The sequence below is a fragment of the Macaca fascicularis genome, chromosome 11 (genome assembly GCF_037993035.2).
Source record: "Macaca fascicularis isolate 582-1 chromosome 11, T2T-MFA8v1.1".
NCBI lineage: Eukaryota > Metazoa > Chordata > Mammalia > Primates > Cercopithecidae > Macaca > Macaca fascicularis.
Window position 1 is genome coordinate 137733507 of NC_088385.1, and position 20440 is coordinate 137753946.

Sequence of the window (20440 nt, forward strand, 5' to 3'; positions counted from 1 at the left end):
GTTATTTTATATATAAATTCACTAGTTATTCGCTAATTGTACATATCATTCACTAGTATTTTGTATATATTAATATATATTTGATCATAGAGATGGAGTCTCACTTTGTTGCCCAGGCTGGCCCCAAACTCCTGAACTCCAGTGGTCCTCCCACCTCTGCCTCCCACAGGGCTGGGATTACAGAAATGAGCCAGTGCACCTGGCCTACTAGTTACATTTTTCCTAATGATTTTATTTTTTCCAATAAATACACGACCATAGCTAGCTAGGGTTTGTGGATTGTTTTTGTCTATTTTATTGCCTGTACAACACTCTTGGAAATATTGGGCTAGTTGGCAGACTCAGGCAATGCCTCCACTAGGCTGATAGTCACAAAATTCTCCACAAAAGGCACAGGAGACCAAATTTCTCTCTCTCTGACCCTGCTTAACGTTTACACGTAATCTCGGTTCCCAGAGCTCATGGCATCAAGTAAACAGTTCTTGCCTATCAAGCCCTGCAGGTAGGAATAACACGACTTATCTAACAGGGAAAATGAAAGGACAGATGGCGTGGACGAAGGTCCGGGGACACTGGTGGGGCCATTTCCTTCTAGTATCAGTGGTTTCTGGTCTCAACAAATATTTGCCAAGCATCTGTAGTGCACAAAGTCAGGTTACTGGACTAGATACCCACATACACAAATATATACAAAACTAAAGTCAACTGAATACTATTAAAGACTGAGGTAATTCCATGCTGCATTATTGAATGTAAAAAGCATATTATGATGAACACATGGCACATATTCCCCTTTAGCTTTTTCTACATGTTTCAACACTTATACAAATAGAAGCACTTTTATTTTACTTTAAGTTCTTGGATACATGTGCAGAACGTGCAGGTTTGTCACACAGGTATACATGTGCCATGGTGGTTTGCAGCACCTATCAGCCTGTCATCTAGGTTTTAAGCCCCACATGCATTAGGTATTTGCCCTAATGCTCTCCCTCCCCTTACCCCCACCCCCTGAAATAGAAGCACATTTGCACAGATTCTAGAGTAATGTACACAGGTGGCATGGACAAATGTGTTCCCTGCAGTAGTGCTGATAATAATTAGGCATGGTTAGGGCACAGTTAGTTCACTGTTGTCATCTGTGTGTGCATCTACGTAGTGCACAATTGTTCATCAACAGCAGTAAGTGCCTTCAGCAGGCATCAGCCGCCTCCCATAACCTCTGAGCACTCAACTCCTTGCACACCAACCTGGTTACCACCAACACCTGCATTTCTGTGCCTGGGGGCTCAGTCTAGCTGAGACCCAAGCCTGGCCTACATGCAGGGCAAGCAAGACATGCTGGAGCCTCCATGCACCTGCAAGGCTGCCTCAGCCAAGTGAAGAGTACTGGTAGATCAATACCCCAGCTCCCTCATCCCTCAAGCAGATAATCCCACAGCGCACATTGCAAAATCTCCCAGAGGTTCCACAGCAGGACTGAGCCCCCATCACCCACAGTGGCAACTGGCTGGATAACACACACCTATTACCGACTTCCTGCCCTTCTCTGTCTCACTTCCATACTCCCCTCCCAAAATTTCACCACCCTGTGAGTCACTTTTACTGGAATCCTTACCCTGGGCTTGCTCTGGGAGAACCCAGGCTGAGATACTCAGGATAGCTACACTGCTGGGTGATACACAGCGATTTACAAGGCTGAGGTCGGGTGCCAATGTACTCATAGGAAATAACAGGCAAAGGTCTCTAAGAAATGTTCTGGAAATGGAAAATACGAATCTGCAGAAAAATATAGTTTTGTTTAAAGCACATACAAAATTCTAGGATAGAGTTTCACGTATGTTTGGAAGGACCAAATTGATGACAGTGGTTAGCTTGGTAGAAGAGTCAAGATACATGAGATTTTACAAATTAAATATATAAATTTAGTACGGAAGTAATGAAAAAAGTTGCAGGGCAGATTATGTGTGTACTTGGACATGCACACATAGAATTGTGTATCCACGTCCACTTTTGTCGATGCACCTGCCTCTGTTTTACATCAAGACATTGCGTGTGTGTGTGTATGTTTGTGGATGCATGGGAAAAGGTCTGAATTCTGAAAAGAAACACCAAACTCTTAATCATGATCACCAATGGGAATTAGGAACGGGAACTATTTATCGGGGGACTTTAATGTTTTACTTTATACATCTCTGTGAGATGTGACTTTTTCGGTGAGCATCTGCTACCCTTCAAATCTGACAAGGTAAAATAATTTTGTTTTTTACTTTACTGTACTGATTTAATTCACTTTAACTAGGATTATATTTGGGTTTCTTTGAGACAGAGTCTTGCTCTGTTGCCCAGAATTGAGTACAGTGGCGCTATCTCAGCTCACTGCAACCTCTGCCTCCTGAGTTCAAGCAATTCTCCTGCCTCAGCCTCCCGAGTAGTTGGGATTACAGGTGCACGACTCCACGCCCAGCTAATTTTTGTGTTTTTAGTAGAGCCGGGGTTTCACCATGTTGGCCAGGCTGGTCTCAAGCTCCTGACCTCGTGATTCGCCCATCTTGGCCTCCCAAAGTCCTGAGATTACAGATGTGAGCCACCACGCCAGTTGATGTATCTGCGTTTCTTAAATTGATACATAATAGATGGACATATTATTGAGGTACATGTGATATTTTGATACACCCATATAATGTGTGAAAGTCAGATCAGGGTAATTAGGATATCTATTACATTAAACATTAATCTTTTTATGCTAGGCATGTTCAAATTATTCTCTTGCAGCAATTTTGAAATGAGCATAACTTTAAAGCTGCTCACACATACTCAGCTCCTGTGAAAGTTGTTAACTTTTCCAACTTGGATCTGTGAATACACATCTTAATATGTTTTATTGACATAGAGGGGCGCTGAGACCTGTCTGGATGGAGGGAAACGACGGAGCTGTTGAGAATGGTCATTGTGGATTTAGACAGGAAATGCTGCCTTTGGAGAGATTAAAATGTAGCAGCCACTGAGGTGTGCTTCAGGCAGCTCTAACTTCCTCCAGACTGGAGCTACTCTCAGAGAGCCTCCTCTTCCAAGTCAAACATGCAGCCCATCTCAGACTCACGAACTAGACCCACTCTTTCACACCGTCATGAGGACCTATTTTCTAATCGCCCTCCCTTCATGGGGAAATAATTCAAACATTCCATTCCCTTCTAGAGTGAGAACAAGAGCTAAATTTAAATGCAATAGCTTAATGATGCATCTGCAATTCCAAGCAGCCAACAATCTATCAAAAAAAGACCAGCTCGTTCCAAATATAGGAAAGACTCATACACACATACATCACTCCACTCTAGCTTCCAGCCCCAGAATGACCAAAATTTAAAAATATCAAAAAAGTAATAAGCCCTCAAAATAATCTGCTTGTGATCCCTAGGAGAACAGATTGGCTTCTGCATCCCATAGGCCAAGTGTCATAAATGCACTGGAAAAAAATTACAATAACCCACAGCACTCAGTTGAAACACACTCTTTGAAAGTGTTCTTCATGATACTATTTGTCTTTTTAGGGCATACAGATAAAGATATTGTCATAAATTATATTCATTGAAGAAACTGATACCATTATGTTAATAATGAAAACAAAAGGGCTTTGAAATATTTTTCAGGAATCTGACCCACCTCCAATGAGGCTGCCTTTACTATTAAGTGATAATTAGTGGTTCTATTGTAATGAGAAACAAATGATTGCTGAGTGTATATCCTGCATTGGAAACAGTTAAGTTTCACATCAGACCTTCTCTGCCTTCTTCTATGGAAAATGAATGCATAAAATAGGAATCAGAGGACTGGGTGTGGATTTAGGTCTACCGAACACATACTGGCCAGATCCATTACCACCATTATCATGATGACTACAGCCAGCATCACCATCAGCTCCTCTGTTGCCACGACTACCGCCGGCATCATCACCATCTCCTCTGTTGCCATGACCACCACCACCAAAATCATCACCATCTCTTCCATCTCCATGACTACCACCAGCATCACCATTATGTCCTCCATCACCATGACTACTGACATCACCACCATCTCCTCCATCACCACAACTACCGCCGGCATCACCACCATCTCCTCCATTGCCACAACTACCACCAGCATCGACACCATCTCCTCCATCACCACAACTACCACCAAAATCATCACCATCCTCCCTCACCATGACTGCCAAAATCATCACCATCTCCTCCATCACAACTACCACATCATCACATCTCCTCCATCACCATGACTACCACCAGCATCACCACCATCTTCTCCATCACCATGACTACCACCAAAATCACAATCTCCTCCATCACAACTACCGCATCATCACATCTCCTCTGTCACGACTACCACCAGCATCACCACCATCTTCTCCATCACCATGACTACCACCAAAATCATCACCATCTCCTCCATCACGACTACCGCCAGCATCACCACCATCTGCTCCATCACTACAACTACCAAAATCATCACCATCTCCTCCATCACGACTACCACCAACATCACCACCATCTATCTCCTCCATCACCATGACTACCCCCAAAATCATCACCATCTCCTCCACCACCACACCACCAGCATCACCATCTCCTCGATCACCACATCTAGCACCAGCATCATCACCATCTCCTCCATCACCACAACTACTGCCAACATCATCACCATCTCCTCTGTCACCAGGACTACTGCCAGCATCATCACCATCTCCTCCACCACCACCATGCTTACTGGAATCTGAGACTCAGACTCATTTGCCAAGCCCAAGCAGGGGCACCAAAGGTCCAGCTGGTTCACCTTCTGCTGCACGATCAAATGCAGATGGAACAGTCAGTGCCACCAGTGCCGAGCTGGCCATTTCAGGGTTGAAAATCTTTGATAACGGCAGCTGTTATTCTTACTACCCAAGATTGTCTCATGATTACACGGGGTGAACTATTGCCCTGAGTTCAGATCACACCTCTGCACAGGAAATCTCAAACCAAACATTTCACAAGGAATGAAGAAACCAGCCTAGAGTTCTCTCCTGAACACTGAAACTGACTGTCGAACTGTGGATTTTTCCCTGTATTTAGGTGTCAGTCGGGTAACTCAAACTCAAAACTGGGCTTCAGCACAAACCTGGATATGAATCTCCCCACACTTCTACTGCTCTCTCTGTCTTCTTCATCTTAGGAAATGGTCTTCCCCTTCCGCCATGTGCCCCAGACCAAAAATATGAAGGCCATTCTTGTCACACCCCCTTACACTCCCTCTCAGCCCAGTCTATCACAATGGCTAGCAGGTCCTGCTGCCCAGATACATCCAGGACCTCTCCAATGACCCTCACGTCCACTACCATCCTGGTGCAGGCCTGTAGGCCGCCCTTGCCAGTCATGTGGACTACATGGTCGCTGCCTAATCCTCTTTGCTCCCATGCTTACCTCCACCTCCGTTCAGAACTGGGAGCGATCTTATTAAAATAAAAATTGGATCATGTCACTCTCCACCTAAAATCAATCACTACTGTCTGGCCATTGTTCTTCAGATTTAGAATCAATACCCTAGCACAGCCAGCCCTAAGGTCCTGAATGAACTGCCCTGTCCACCTGTCCCATCTGTGCTCCAGACACCCAGATTTTCAGGCATCAAGTTCTTTCTTGCCTCAGGGCCTTTGCACAGCTGTTCCCCATGATGTTCCTCTCTCTGTGAGGGTAAGGACCACATCTGCTCTGTTTACCACTCCTTCCTCTTAACTAGGGGACATACGCTTGGCACCCGATAAATACGCCTCAAATAAATCAGCAAACTGTGAAAGAACAGACACAGCTCCTAACTGACACAGAGGAATACTGCTTCTGAGAAAAGAAAGGACAACTTACCACAAAGTTCCTCTGCTGAGTTCCTGGTCTCAGGACAGGAAGTGGGAAATTTCCCCAGGGGTCTCCCAAAGCTTGGGTCTGGTCGAATGTGGCCTCAGCACCTGCAGGCTTCAGGTGTGGCGGGTCATTTCCAAGCTGCAGGAAGAAGCAGACACAATCTTCTGTCACCAAAGAATGACTCGCAGATTTGTCTGTCTGCCTCCTTCACCTTCCTTGATGCCTAAGAGCCACAGAGAGGCAGGAATTCTGCTGCCATTTTCCAGTTCAGAACGCTGAGGGCTGAGTGAAGGACAGATTTGAAACTGAACTCATGGTCCTCCCAGCCTGAGATTTTTCTTTCCCTGCAACCGAATTTCCTGGTATAGAACAATGCAACGATACAACACAGCCATTGACACGAAGCTTTCATGACTCCTTGAGTAGACCATCATGTTCCTGAATTTGCCAAGAGAAATGCACTTAGGGCTAATTATCCAGGTTAGACAGATGATAGCAAGGGACAGAATTGAGGGAACAGGTCAGTATCTGGGCATGCTCTGAACATATCCTTAATTATCAAGACGAGACTGATGTCCAGCCGATGACAGAAAGAGTTATTATAGGTCAAATTAATAAAAATCAATATAAAAAACAACAAGCATGCTACACAGAGTAAACTCTTAAGGAATTCACATCTTGGCCATCAAATATTCAAAACCAAAAACTCCTCTATATCAGTAGATCTTCGTGTTGACATACACAATCAAAATATCAGAAATTTCTTTACTTCTATTTTGTTAAAAAGAGTCATTGACCTGCTCAGAATCACAGAATAAGATGATAAATTGAATTAACTTAGGTTTTATTAAAAGGCTTGCTAGTATCCTGTGTCCATATGAACCAGCAGGAGTGAAAGGAAGGATGAAAAGCAAGTGAGGCTTTATCCTAGAACTTGGAGCTGAAAAACCATCTGTATGGCCAAAATTCAATTTATTTCCATTTAGCAAACATGTTCTGAGCGCCTGCAAAGTTCCTGACAGCTGTTCGGCCCAAGCATGAGTAAGATCGAGGCCTTCCAGGACTCTCCGTCTGACGGTGAATACCAGAACAGGCATGCACAATGTTAGTTCAAGCTGGAATTCAGTAAGATTTAGAATTTTGTGCATGGGATCTGTGAGGGAAAGACATCTAGGCAGGAGACTGAAGTTTATTTTCTAGAGATGTTTAATGAGGGAGCTCAGGACTCACATGCAGCAGGCAGAGGTCATAATAGCCAAGTGCTATTATATTGAAAATAAATTAGACAGTCCGCCTGTGGATACCCCTCCCCAGATCCAATGCATTAAGCAGGTAGGTGGATGCTACCCCACACCACTCTCAACCTAGGCAGGAGACTGGAAATATTTTGGTAGAAAACTACAACCCAAGAGCAAAGACCGTGTTTGACATTAGGAGCTTCTACAACAAAATGTGTTCGGCTCCCTCGCAGCTAGCCTGGAGTGAGCTCACCACTGACTTCCCCCAACCTGTCAAGACTATGCTCCAAAAGCAGTCAACCAAGGGGTAAGCTTCATTTTAAAAACCTCTAACACGGCAGAGTAAAAGAACGTAACGATAAAACCCAGAAGACAGATCATCCAGGCGACCAAACAAGGAAAAAAAAAAAAAAAAAGCAATAAGTTTAACAAGTATCTTCAGAAAGCATGTAAAAGTCAAGAACAAGATGCTAAAAAGGCCAATGAAGGACAAAAATAACCCCTGTGAATGCAAAAGATAGTTGCTGAAATAAAAATTTTAATGGCAGATTTGGATGATAAAAGAAATCTCCCAAAGTGCTAGAAAATATTAAAGAAAAAAAAGAGACTATCAATCCAGGAGGTCGAACTTTTACCAGTAAGGTTTCCAGAAAGAGAATAATAACAATCAGTTGACTGATTCCCAGCCAACTACAGAAAGAGTTATTATCGGTCAAGTTAATTAATAAAATTAATATAAAAACCAACAAGCATACTACGCATAAACTCTTCGGGAATTCTCATCTGGGCCACCAAATATTTAAAAACAAAAATTCCTATATATATCAGTAGACCTTCATGTTGACATAAACAACGAAAATATCAGAAATTCCTTTACTTCTGTTTTGTTAGAGTTTTTAAACTGCCCAGAATCACAATAAATTGAAAATTGTCAGAAAAACATAAGAACATGTTCTAGGTTAAAGGATCTCATGAGTGCTCTGCAACATAGATGAGAACAGACCTAGGCAAAGAGTACCATGAGATTTGAGAAGGTGAATGATAAAGAGAAGGCCCTAAATACTTCCCATAACCGTTAGAAAGAAGAGGTGGCATTTTAAAAAGGAAAAGAATGGGTTAGAGCATCAGACTTCTCAGCAACAATCTTGGAAGCCAACAGAATGTCTTTAAAATTCTGATTGACTATTATTTCCAACTTAAGGTTCTATACCCAAACAAGCTGTCAGTCAAGTGTGAGGTTAGAGAAGAGAGATTACCATACATGCAAAGACTCATAAAATGTACCTCCACAGCGTGTTCTTTCTTAGGAAATGTCTGCTGCAGCAAAACAAGTGAAAAAAAAAAAGATAAAAGGTAAAGCCATGGAATCCAGGAAACAACAAATCCTACCTTAAACGGGGATAGAGAAGAATTCCAAGGTGACAGCTGAGCCTTAGCTCTCAAGAGCAATCGGTTTGAAACAAGACAACAAAGAGCTTTAGAAATAAAGAATCTAGAGAAAAGAGAGACTCAAGAAAAGCTTTTGATATCAGAAAGAACTGGAGAAGAGTTTTTAATATGTGGATTGCAAATGGCACAATTGAAAATCAAGCTATTAATAACTCCAGGAAAACTAAAAAGCCATACAATGAAAGAAATGTAATCACAGTCACTAATTGGTGCCACCATTAACAATATATACACAATAGCAATGTAACAACTAAGTATTCACTTAAATAAAGTAGCAATTTAACTATGTGTATAGATTGGGGGAGGAAAACTAAGATAACCAAATCTTCATTTACCACAGAGCTTCTCAACCTCAGCAGTGTGACATCTGGGGCAGAGAATTCTTCCTTGTGCAGGCTGTCCTGTGCACTATGGGGTGGTCAGCAGCATCCCTGCCAGTAGCAACCAGAGGCCAGTAGCACACACCTTTCCCTGAATCAAGACAAACAGAAGTATCTCCCAACACCAACCCTGAAAGGCAAAACTGCCCACTCAAAGCTCTTTGAGAACCACTTATCTACCACCCCAAAAAGCGCTATTAATATTATTTACTTAGGAAAATTGGTAAGTCAAAAAAAAAGTCACAATATAGGCAATTTTTAGTATTATTTAAGAGCATCAGGAAGAAACCACTAGAAGTATTGAAAGTGGGCTCGAGGGACTGGATATGGAAAGAGACAGCACAAGAAATTTTTCATATACCTTTATACACTGGATTTTTCTAATTATATGTGTGCACTTTCAAGTTAAAAAATACTGTTGCAGCACAAAAGAAAGCATGCTTGTGTCTAGTTTGGGAACTCACTGAAGTCTTTCTCTACAAATCTTTCTCAAAGTGAAACCTTAGACTATCACGTTAACTTATTTGATATGCCTGTGTCTTTTCTTTAAACTACATGAAAGAGCTATCACATAAAAACATTTCAAAAAATCTATACATCTTCTAAAGTCATCTGATGTAACACCACTGGTCCACCTACTTCATTGTGGGACGATTTCAGCAAACAATAAAACGGAGATGTTTCCAACCATGACCAGATGGGCTGGACGCCAAGGAATCAAGGCAGAGACCTCCCGTGAGATCCCTGCAGGCAGAGGCACATCGTCATCATTGCCGACTACCTCCTTTTAATGCAAACCACCAAGTCCTTACCTCCACCAACACACATCCTATTCTTCTCCTCTAAGGAATCATATTCTCTCAGAGAATAACATGAAAAAACGAGATTACAGGAAGTCACGATAATCTGCAAGTGATGTACATTTTTGTTTTCTAGTTATATTAAAGAAGAAAAAATTTTAGGTGGGGCAATGATTCCCGGCTTCTCAATGCATTTAGTGAATGTCAGTGCCCTTGGCATAGAACAAGTAAATCCATTGCTTTCTCCCCTCATCTTCCTGGGCTCCCGGGATGTGCTTTTTCAACCACCCTGTTCTCTTTGCCCTGTGGCCCCTCCTGCCCTCAACTCAGCCTGCTCAATCATTAAAGAGGCTAAGGGGCTCTAACATCTCACCAGGTTGACCGGAGAGCTTGCTAATGATTATACAGCATAAAAAACTACTCTGTATGGTTACATGTGAAATATGATAATTATTCATTCAAAAGTGGTCCAGCAAGATAAAGGACTTGTGGGGCTGTGCATAACCAACCCTAACCAGCCCACGTGAAATTGAGTACAGAGTTCGAAGACCACTTTACACAAAGTTTTAATTAACAGAGCCATTCAGGCAGAGAGGAGAACAAAAACAATGATTCATTGATGTACATTTTACCGCTGCCTTCGAATGCCAGGCAACAGAAAACACCGGCCACCTGCCCTGCCCCATAAACATGTTCATCATGGAGCACAGGATTATGCCTTCTGCCACGAGGGACGAGCACATTCTTACTATTTAATGTTAGGCACAGACGCAGTTCATTTCACCTGTTTACTACAAGTTCCTCGCTACATAGAACACATAAAAAAAGGACCCCCCAGGTCTTAAGCCAGAGTCAGCACCCTCACATTTTTGCTGTATATTTCAACTAACAGTGGACTTACATGAAATTAAAATGCTACAATTATATCCACTGTCTGATTATATTCATTCTCTAAAGGGTGTTCAACTTCATCTCATCATTTGAGCTCAAAGAGTTGAAAATGCTGCACAAAAATCAAAAAAAGAGGAGGAATTTCCACTTGAGATTTCCCCTTACAACTTTGAATACATGCTATTTCTAATGCCAGTTCTGTGATGCTTAAACTAGCAAAACCAAACTGTTTCCACCAGAACGGTGAATTCCTGAGGGAGGAAAGTTGGAGGGACAAATAACGGAACACCCAGCCCTTGCCTTTCCTCCTGAGCCCCATCTCAGCCTGAGTGTCCTGCCCACAGCCTACCCAAACGGACCCTCGGGACCAAAGGTCTTTTTTAGCCTGATACAGGGCCTGAGGACGGATTTGGAAAGCAATATCCCCAGGGTAGTAACAGTGATTTGAGCCGCAATTAAGACCCAAAGGTTTAGAAACCAGGGGTTATCACAACCCCCGCCACCCTCCCATCCCCCGAGTCTGGAAATGCCTCTTCCCACCTCTCAGTCCAGAGAACAGCCCTTGCTCTACAGCCCACAGCCTAGAAAGAGATCAATTTCCCGTCTGTGTCTAAGCTGTATCTCATTAACCCATCGGGCTCTTTCCCCAGCCCCAAAAGCAGGTACTTACAAGGCACCGGAGATCAGTGGTCCTAGTGGACCAGACAGACTGGTCCAGGCGTCCCCGCCAGCCCCCCTTCCTGTTCCCGTGGACGCCAGCCTTTCTGAGCCTCGGATGTTTGTGCTCAGCACCCGGCTGGAAGGCTATTTACTTATTCATGGGCTGCCCGAGCCGGCCAGGAACTGCTTTGTGTCAGCTGAATAGGATGGTAATTCAATCTACGAATGGGAGCCGCTGGCACACAGCGCGCCTGTCATAATGAGTCATGGGGGGGACAAGTGCCCGGTGTTCAGAGCCACTGGGAACCTGTCCTTCGACAATGAGCTGTGTCACAAGACACCACCTTCCCTTCCTCAGTCGCTCTCTTCCCCCCCGAATCTCCCCACCCCAGATCAACTCTCCTGGAGATGCATGACACAGAATTACATATCCTTGGGAGCGGAGACGGGAAGGCGGGAAATGCCACCTGTTCTCTTGAGCTGTATACACGGAGAGAGGAGAAAGAATTGTTGGGAAGGAATCTGAAGCAATAAACGTGGAGTGAGGAAGCGAGAGGAAAAGTTCACCTGCACCAGGAGTGCTCAGGTTTAATGTTTTCTACGCCCTATCTCACGAACTCCTCATCAAAGCCTTTGGAGCAAATGAACGATTAGCTTCAGGCAGGTTAACAATCACACCCAAAGTCTCTGACTGGGGGTCTTTGAGCCCTGGTCTATCTCACACCACAAGCCATATGTTGCCTTTGGTCCAGCAGGTCACAGCATCCAATCCAGAGAAAACTGCCTCTCTTTAAAGATGACTTTTTTTTTTTTAGACACGGTCTCACTCTGTCACCTGAGCTGAAGCACAGTGGCGCGATCTCAGCGCACTGCAGTCTCGACCTCCCAGCCTCAAGCTATTCTCCCACCTCAGCCTCCCAAGTAGCTGAGGCTACCGGTGCTCGCCACCATGCCTGGCTAATTAAAAAAAATTTTTCTTTGAGAGATGGGATCTCACTGTGTTGCCCAGGCTGATCTCGAACACCTGAGCTCAAGTAATCCGCCCACTTCAGCTTCCCAACGTGCTGGGATTACAGGCCTGAGCCAGCGCACCCGGCTGACTCTACTTGTAAACAAATCACTTTCTGTTTCCGATAACAGGGTCTCCAGCACATTAATTAAAATAACAGAATCCAGAGCACAAGAAAAAGTGAGCTGAGATTCAGAGATGAGAAGACCCCAGCCGGGTGACAGATCCCAGCTCCCCCTACCCCAGGGGGCCACACAGGATGGAACCCATCCCCTCTCCGTTCTCGTCCCGGCTGCTGCTCATGCCTGTGTTCATTGTTTCTTGAGAATTAAGGACATGCCTTCCATCAGATTGCTTTGTTCCAGCCTCAGGAAGCTCAGCAGTTCATTTTCTCCACACCCACTGCATGGGCTGATGGTCACTGCTGTAGAAAAACCATAAGCCAGGCGGGCCAGTGCCTGGACCTACCTCTGTCCCCATTAGACAGTCAGCTCCAGGAGGGGAGTGACCCTGCTCATCGTATTCTAAGAACCCAGCAGAACATCCGGCCAAAGGAGCTACTGAAACACTTGCTGAGATGCCGAAGGAGTGAAGGGTTCAACCTCTCTGTTGCCTTCCCATATGTAGCAGTGAGGGTAGGCTGGACTCTGCTGTGGTTACAAATAATTCTGATTACAGTGGCTTAAGATCACCTGGGTGCATTGGTGGCACCTGCGCTGTGTCTGCAGCTCTGCTCCAATCATCCCCACCTGGGACACAGGCTGACGGAATGGCCACCACCCAGGTCACTGCACATCGGCGGGAAGGAGAAGCTCGAGGGGATACTGCTGGCATTGAATGCTGCACCCCAAAACATTGGGGATTTCTGTGCTCTGGACACCAATTCGTGACTCACATGTTATTCATCCAATGTTATCTCATTCTAGCAACTGCTGCTGTTTCCATGCATCATGCACAGGCCCGGATGGAAAAATGGGGCCCAGTGGTGCAGTCCCACCTAATATCTGAAAGGGACCTGATGAATGCCCACACGTTTTAATGTCCTTCCAACCCTTCCCCGCTCTACATTCCAGCTTCTGACTTCACTCTCCTGCATTCTCCTACAGGACCCCCTACATCCACTCCACCACCCCCTGCTGTCTTCTCCACACAGCTGACTTGCTAAACGGAAATCTCTGTCCCTCCCCTGTTAAAGTCCCTCTGCCTTCCAGCCTCGGAGTGAAGGTTACCATGCCACTCATGACCTGGTTCCACTAAGCCCTCAAGGTTCATCTCTTGCCACCACCCTCCCTTTCCACGCTTTATGATGAACTACTCCTTCCAAGATCTCAAACGGAGCCTTTGGCCTTTCTTGGTCAGACTCACACTTGCTGTCCCCCAGCGAGACTGGTCTACCCTCCTTGTCCCGACACACAGCTGCCTCTATTGTCTTTCGGGCAGATGTCACTTCGCCCAGGAAGCCCTCCCTCTAAGACCCTTCATCTGTGTTCTCATGGAATCTTTCCTCCCTAGCGGTGCCCTCAAGCACCAGAGATTCCTAATTTCCTAACTACCTATTGGTGGTCTTCACAAAACTAGGACCAAGTGGAGATGAGTGGTTGTATTTGTCTTATTTACCAGCTGGTTCTGTGCAGGTGCCAGGACCCCAGCGTTGCTTCTTACCAGCTGAATCACCTTGAACGTTCATTAGACCTCACTGAACCTCAACTGACTCAGCTGTGAAGTAGGTAAAATAGTATCACCTAATCCAAGGGCTTCTTGGATGGACTAGATGAGGTAATAACCACATAGCTCTTAGCCCAGTGTTGGGCATGTGCCAGATACTCGCACACTATAGAAGAAATGAATGGGTGGGGAAATGAGTGAACACTAACCTATCATCCAGCTCCATGACATGAGCCCAGCAAGGGAGGAATGTTAGCCTGGCGTTACAGAGAGTTTGGGTGTGGAGTCAGCACTGCAGAGAGCAGCACTGAGCTATGAGGAGAAACCAAGACCTGACAGCATTACTGAAGCCCCTAGATCAAGCCGTAACTGAAGCTGGATTACAGCTGGGTTTTTCAGTTGTGTTTCAACGCATTCCCTTTTAGGATTAAGTCAGTGTAATTAGGTTTTCTGCCACTTTTAGTAAAAGCCCAAACCAATACACACCTAGTGGTGTTGTGGGGACAGTGTCTTGTCACCTTGTTCTGGGTACGGAACAGCAGAGAATCATGAAGGTGTGTGTGCCATGCCTGTTCAGCACCATCTCTTTGGCTCCAGGTTGCATTCAAATGTTAAAATGGGAAAGTGTTCATAGCAGTATATACATAAAATTCCACACTTCATAGCCATCGGATCTTTGCACTGAGATGTTCTGCAGAGCTGCATCCTGTTTTCCTGCCTCTGCTGCCTCATCCTGTCCTCAGATCACCTCTCAGCAGAGGCTAAAGCCCCACCGCATCTCCCCACCCCATCACCATTTCAAATGCTTATCACCAGTTGCCCCGGTAGAATGGGAGGCCCCGGGAGTAGAGGCCTTGTTGGTCTCACAGCCCCTCCCAGCCTAGAGCAGTGCCTGGAACGCAGGAAACACTGGATCAACACATGTCAAGTGAATGAATGAATGTATGCCTGAGACAGCACATCGGACTGGAGGATCCACAATGCTTTAGTGTAATTAGTCATGCAATTAGTGAGTCCAAGAAGTAGCCCCCATTAAAGTGAAAGTAATGTAAACCAACTCTGGGAACATATAATAAGAATAATGTGATTAGAACCAAAGCTTCGAGTCACAGTTAGGGAATCCTAAAATTAATGAAAATAAAGAATTGATCAACATATCCCCTGTACTGTCTGCCGGGAGCAAAGGGATTTGTAGGACTTGGTTAGAACCAACCCTGATGCCTAACAGAATGAGGTGGAGCCACGATATCCTGGTGTAAATGTCCTTCCGGCAACAGTGTCCTCTTCCCCATTTGTTGTTTATCTAGAAACCTTCGGGCCTGGCTTGGGGTACCTTCCTGTACAGCTCATGGGAAAGGAGAGGAGGAATGTGCAGATTTCCTGGGTCCTACCGGCTTTACTGACTTTGGTTATTAAGAAGATAATATTCTGCTTGGTAAAAAAGTTACTTAGGGACTTTGGCCAATGTTTCGGCGTTGACTGTGTAGACAGTTGAGAAAATCAGGCTTCTTGCAATGCAAACTTAATGACCATGGGTTCTAGTGTCCTCTGAATCCACCCCCAGCTGCTTTGGTATAGTGGCATCACCCACATCTAGTTGCTAGAATGAGTAGGCATTGGATGAATAACTTGTGAGTCACGAAATTGGTGTCCAGAGCACAGAAATCGCCGATGTCTTGCCTTCTTGATTTCTCCAGGGTCTCCCCAGATGAACACACATTAAAGCCACCCTGTTTGGGAATAGACACCGATTAGGTTCAGCTTAGAATTACTCCCATGAGCAACCAAGGTGTCTTTCATAGGCGAATGAATGGTACATCCAGATACTGGAATAACTCAACACTTTAAAAAAATAAGTTATCAAGCCATAAAGAGACACAGAGGAGCCTTCATTGCACATCACTAAGTGAAAGAAGTCAGTCTGAAAAGGCTACAGACTGTACGATTCCAACTCTGTCGGGGGTCCCGAAGCCCCGAGCTGCGGGCCGGTAAGGGTGGCCTGTTAGGAACCGGGCCGCACAGCAGGAGGTGAACGGTGGGTGAGCCAGCAACCCCCTGAGCTCCGCCTCCTGTCAGATCATCAGGCATCAGATTCTCATAGGAGCACGAACCCTACCATGAACTGCTCATGGGAGGGATCTGGGCTGCCTGCTCCTTATGAGAATCTAACACCTGGTGATCTGAGGTTTCATCCTGAAACCTTTCCCCCTCCCCATCCGTTGTCTTCCATGAAACTGATCCCCGGTGCCAAAAAGGCTGGAGACCACGAACTACGGCACACTGTGGAAAAGGCAAAACTATGGAAATAGTTTAAAAAAAAAAATCAGTGGTTGCCAGGAGTGAGGGGGAGGAAGGGAAAAACAGGTAGAACAGGAGGGATTTTTAGGGCGGTGGAACTACTGTGTCTGATGCTATGACAGAAACACACCTGTCAAAGCCATAGAAGGCACAAGACAAGGAGTAAACCTTAGTGTAAACTATAGACTCTAGTTAATAATAAAATATCAATATTGGATCATCAACTGAAACAAATGTACCACACTAATAATAGGGGAAACTGTGGGGTCAGGAAGAGGGGATGCTTGGGAACTCCCTGTACTCTTTGATCAGTTTTCCTGTAAACCTAAAACTGCTCTTTTAAAAATAGTCTGGCCGGGCACGGTGGCTCACGCCTGTAATCCCAGCACTTTGGGAGGCCGAGGCGGGTGGGTGACCTGAGGTCAGGAGTTCGAGACCAGCCTGGCCAACATAGCGAAACCCCAACTCTACTAAAAATACAAAAATGAGCCAGGCGTGGTGGCGGGCACCTGTAATCTCAGCTACTCGAAGGCTGAGGCAGGGGAATCATTTGAACCCAGGAGGCAGAGGTTGCATTGAGCTGAGATCGCACCATTGCACTCCAGCCTGGACAACAACAGCAAAACTCTGTCTTTAAAAAACAAAGAAAAAAAAAAAAGAAGTCTATTGGCCAGGTGCAATGACTCACACCTGTAATCCCAGCACTCTGGGAGGCCAAGGCACTCCAGCCTAATAGATAGAACAAGACCCTGCCACAAAAAAAAATAAATAAAAATAAGTATTAAATTTTTTTCAAAACTGATCAAAAAGGTACCTCACCCCTTTAATTGCTGTTCTTGTGTACACAGCAAGTGTCTGCACCATTCCAGGTGAATGGATTTCCTCCTGGTCAGCAGGCTGGGCTCATTCAGATGAGTCCGAGCAGCTCAGGGGCTGGGACCACCGCATCCCCTGCTATACCCCCAGTCCCCGAATGGCACCTGGCTCATGGGACCCACACCCTAACTATAGTGTTGAATGAAATATTTTATTTCTTGTATCTCCACTTAGCTACAAACGACAGAACATTAACAGGTGAAAATTGAAAGCCGAGATAAAAACCTCCCCCAGGAAACATAGTCAGGCTGCTCCGTTCTCCAGAGATGTAAATCAATAAAATAATTCCAGAGAGCTTAAGACGCTTGGATTACTCCATAAATTCCTGGCGTGTGAAGGAGCCCTCAGCTTCCTGGCATTGCTGTTCCGGGAAGTCTAGCCCTGTGGGGACCTGGCTAGCTTTCTAGTCAGTTCTAGTTGGTTTGAATAACTGCAGACTGCACAGGTCACGCCTGTACACTCCACCCCAGCACAATGGGCATCTCACGATGTTACTCTCGATCATAGACATTTCAGCCACCGAGGAAGATGGGGAACAAACCCACCGCCTAGAACCCCCCTTCCTGCTCAAGGAAACAGCTCAGAAAACAGGACACTCCCCGGGGACAATGTGTACCTGAGCTCAGCGACGCCCTGCATTTAATTAAACACACTTACTGCTCAAGAGTAATTTCATCAGCTTAATCATCTTACATGAAAATTAATTTTGCTCCCACTAAAAGCCCTGGAACAATTATGTATGGAACCTTCCATCACAGATTAAGCTTATCTTTAGCCCAATTACTTCTTTATTTTCAAACCCAAGTTCAGTGTATCTTGCTATTTTCTAAAATAAAATTATGTCCAGAATTTCATTTTCTGTTTTAATGCTAACTATTAACACTCTTCGTGTCCGTAATCGCGGCCAACTTTTGAGAGCTTACTCCGTACTAAGCAAGGCTCAAAGCATCTTACTCAGAGTGTCCACCGAAGCTCCGAAAGAGGCCATGCGGTGGGCACCGTGATGACCCGTGCGTGTTATGAGGGAGACACCATGGCCCAGAGGGCTTCGGGCGCCTCCTGGTCCTACAGCTCAAAAGGTGAGGCGTGGGGATTGGACGTGGGCATCTGGCCCCAGGGACCACACACAACCACCGGGCTTCACCTCTGCCCCTCCTGAGCCACCCCCTAAGTTAGCGGATCAGTACAGACCAAGGGGAGAGAGGCAGCTGCTTTGGGCCACTAAGGTTTTCGAAGGAAAAATTATTCTTTTTTCAGATATGAAAGAAAAGCCTAAGTGGGCCTTTGGAAACATTAAATGGATAACTTTAATACTAGGAAACCACGGGGAACGCTGTCAACCAAAGAAAGGGCAGACATGGCCCTATTAAAGCTAACTAATGACAGCGTCACAGCCGTCCCTGCGTTCAGCGCTGTTTCTGTGGATGGGCAGGAGAAACCGCAGTCTTGCCATCATTTTAACCGATTCTAACGCATGCCTTGGAATGCCAGTGCAGTGCCCTACTCATAGCCTCTGGAAAGCATGCCATCATAATTACGAGACCACATGAGGGTCAGACGGTCCCAAGTCCTCTTCTGTTTGCCATTTCAAGGACAGAAAGCTAAATCACGAGCCCTGACTGCACCAGGAGGGCCAGGTCTCCCAAGGCTGGAGGAAGCCTTCGTTTCACAGTTTCACAGGCTGGATTTAGGATCGTGACTGCCGGACACTCAACCCAGCATCACAGGCTGGGTTTAGGATCGTGATTGCAGCATCTTGCCTTTCTTCTGCGTCATAATTGCCGCCCTCAATTCTTCTCTGCTAATCAGCCTCATGGGCAGAGAGCCCCTCATTAGTGCCTGGGAATTAACTGCCGTGCAAAACAGAAAAACAAACCGGGCCTATGTTGTTCCTGGAGTCCTGGGGAAGGAAGAGGTGGCCGTGCTGAGAGCACTCAGGAAAATGAGTCAGCCTCAGAGCACCTCATACCCCTGATGCATGGCTGGAGAGTAAACCAGGAGGACAGAATGGTCAACACAGCAAGAGGTGCCAAGCGTGGCTGCACCAGGCTGGGCCCCTCAAAGCCATAGGTGACAATGACAGCTGGCCAGGGCCATCCAAGGATGGGGTCATACCTCAGTGCTATACATCATTAATCCCCAACCTGACTCTATAGATAAGCCATTATCCCCATTGTACAGATGAGAAAACTGAGGCAACCAGAGGTCAAATGCTGTGTCGAAGGTCACACAATTTGTAACCAGCAGAGCCCAGAGTCAAATCCACGTCTCTGGTGCTAAAGCCATGTTTCTAACCACTGTACTCCCAGCCTCCTGCCATAAGAGCCTGAAAAATCTTTGCATTGGTACTTGGGGCTCAGGGGACGGGGTGTGGGAATCAAAGGCTGACCAGAAAGCGAAGATGGCTTCCCCTCCAGGACACCCCAAAGGATGCCCCACACTCCAGGGAGAGACCCTGGCTCTGGCTGGCACTCTGGGTTTAGTCTTTTTATTTTTATTTTTATTTTCTTTTGAGATGGAGTTTTGCTCTCATCACCCAGGCTGGAGTGCAATGGCGCAATCTTGGCTCACTGCAACCTCCACCTCCTGGGTTCAAGCGATTCTCCTGCCTCAGCCTCCTGAGTAGCTGGGATTACAGGCACATGCCACCACACCCGGCAAATTTTTGTATTTTTAGTAGAGAGGGGATTTTGCCATGTTGGTCAGGCTGGTCTTGAACTCCTGACCTCAAGTGATCTGCCCGCCTTGGCCTCCTAAAGTGCTGGGATTACAGGCAGGAGCCACCACGCCCAGGCTGGTTTTAGTCTTATAAGTCAGACTATCCCACTAGGAATAATAACCTTTATTACTTCGACAACCCACGTCAACTAACATGCATCTATCCTCTTCTAAGCACCAGGCACTGTCCGTGATGTTTTGCTTAAATTCACTCATTTAATCCTGATAGCAACAACCTTATAAGTCAAGTCCCATCATTATCTCCACTTTGGGGATGAGAAAACTAGGCTACGCATTGAAGCTCACACCAGCAGGTCACAGGTACCACGATCAGAACCAGGCCGGCTCTGAAAGGGATGCGTGGCCTCCCGGCCAGGCCACACTGCCACTCACTGAGAGAGGGGCTGGAAAGAAGGAACCTGCTTCCCTCCCTGGAGTGCCATCAATTCCTTCCCCAGAATGGCATGAATGTATATCCCTCCCTGCTCTTGAGTCTGAGTCTTGGACTGGACACATTCCAAATCCCTGCCTCTCTAAACTGCAATGGTTCTCCAACAGCTGCCTCAGGGGT

At 45.7% G+C, this 20440-nt stretch overlaps 1 protein-coding gene across 38 annotated transcripts in view; it reads right to left on the reverse strand.

Annotated features, from left to right (window-relative positions):
* The window catches only part of RIMBP2 (RIMS binding protein 2), a 328353-nt gene that overhangs the window by 230827 nt on the left and 77086 nt on the right, over positions 1-20440 (reverse strand). For 26 of the 38 annotated variants that reach the window (XR_012420847.1, XR_012420846.1, XR_012420845.1 and 23 more), the window contains exon 2: positions 5889-6023. The exons of 1 other annotated variant lie outside the window; for it this stretch is intronic. The gene's annotated coding sequence lies outside the window, so the exon portion shown is untranslated. Of the gene's footprint in view, positions 1-5888; positions 6024-11313; positions 11410-20440 lie in introns of those variants that run through there. 11 more of the 38 variants (XM_065525068.1, XM_065525065.1, XM_065525066.1 and 8 more) reach the window with 1 other exon arrangement.